Below are 2,112 nucleotides of genomic sequence, written 5' to 3' on the forward strand. Positions count from 1 at the left end.
AAGTTTCAGTTTTGGACATATATCATCAATCTCATATGAGAATAATAATTGTTGCCACATGCTTATGCATTAAAGAGGAGTCCATTATCTGTTGTCCATGTTGTCCCGGTATGGATGTCTAAGTTCAGAATAATCAAAAGCGAGAAATCCAAAATGCGAGCTTTCTCCTTAGACCTTTGTACGAGGCGGCATGGAGGTACCCCATTGTGACACTTGGTTAAAACATGTGTATTGCGATGATCCGGTAGTCCAAGCTAATTAGGACAAGGTGCAGGCACTATTAGTATACTATGCATGAGGCTTGCAACTTGTAAGATATAATTTACATAACTCATATGCTTTATTACTACCGTTGACAAAATTGTTTCATGTTTTCAAAATAAAAGCTCTAGCACAAATATAGCAATCGATGCTTTCCTCTTTGAAGGACCATTCTTTTACTTTTATGTTGAGTCAGTTCACCTATCTCTCTCCACCTCAAGAAGCAAACACTTGTGTGAACTATGCATTGATTCCTACATACTTGCATATTGCACTTGTTATATTACTCTATGTTGACAATTATCCATGAGATATACATGTTACAAGTTGAAAGCAACCGCTGAAACTTAATCTTTCTTTGTGTTGCTTCAATGTCTTTACTTTAAATTATTGCTTTATGAGTTAACTCTTATGCAAGACTTATTGATGCTTGTCCTTAAGTACTATTCATGAAAAGTCTTTGCTTTATGATTCAGTTGTTTACTCATGTCATTACCATTGTTTTGATCGCTGCATTCATTACATATGTTTACAAAATAGTATGATCAAGGTTATGATGGCATGTCACTTCAGAAATTATCTTTGTTATCGTTTTACCTGCTCGGGACGAGCAGAACTAAGCTTGGGGATGCTGATACGTCTCCGACGTATCGATAATTTCTTGTGTTCCATGCCACATTATTGATGATTTCTACATGTTATATGCACACTTTATGTCATATTCGTGCATTTTATGGAACTAACCTATTAACAAGATGCCGAAGTGCCAGTTGCTGTTTTCTGCTGTTTTTGGTTTCAGAAATCCTAGTAAGGAAATATTCTCGGAATCGGACGAAATCAACGCCAAAGATCTTAGAATCCCCGGAAGCATCCAGAACACCCGAGAGTCGCCAGAGGGGGGCCACAGGGCCCCCAGATGATAGGGTGGCGCGGCCCACCCCTGGCCGCGCGGCCCTATGGTGTCGTCACCCCTTCGACCTTCCGACGCCGCCTCTTCGCCTATATAAAGGTCCCGGACCTAAAACCTCGAGACGAAAAAGCCACGGTACGAGAAACCTTCCGGAGCCGCCGCCATCGCGAAGCCAAGATGCGGGGGACGGGAGTCTCGTTCCGGCACGCCGCCGGGACGGGGAAGTGCCCCGGAAGGCTCCTCCATCGACACCACCGCCATCTTCATCAACGCTGCTGTCTCCCATGAGGAGGGAGTAGTTCTCCATCGAGGCTCGGGGCTGTACCGGTAGCTATGTGGTTAATCTCTCTCCTATGTACTTCAATACAATGATCTCATGAGCTGCTTTACATGATTGAGATCCATATGATGAGCTTTGTATCGCTACTAGTTGTGTGCTATTCATGTGATGTTATTAAAGTAGTCTGTTCCTCCTGCATGGTGTAAAGGTGACTAGTGTGTGCACCGTGTGGTTCTTGTCGTAGGCTATGATCATGATCTCTTGTAGATTGTGGAGTTAATTATCATTATGATAGTATTGATGTGATCTATTCCTCCTTCATAGTGTAATGTGGACGGTGTGTGCGCTATGTTAGTTCTTGGTTTATTTTGCAATGATCTATTATGCTCTAAGGTTATTTAAATATGAACATCGAATGTTGTGGAGCTTGTTAACTCCGGCATTGAGGTGCTCTTGTAGCCCTACACAACGACTGGTGTTTGTCATCCAACAAAAGAGTGTATGTAGCACATATGAGAAAGAGTTATTTATTATGCGATCAATGTTGAGAGTGTCCACTAGTGAAAGTCTAATTGTCGGGGGGAAGACCCCGGGTAGGGCAATGGACGCGGAGCAGCCGGCTGGCCACTGGCCGGCTCGCGGCAAAGGCCGGGCGAGGAGC

This window comes from Lolium rigidum, chromosome 2 (genome assembly GCF_022539505.1).
Source record: "Lolium rigidum isolate FL_2022 chromosome 2, APGP_CSIRO_Lrig_0.1, whole genome shotgun sequence".
Lineage (NCBI taxonomy): Eukaryota > Viridiplantae > Streptophyta > Magnoliopsida > Poales > Poaceae > Lolium > Lolium rigidum.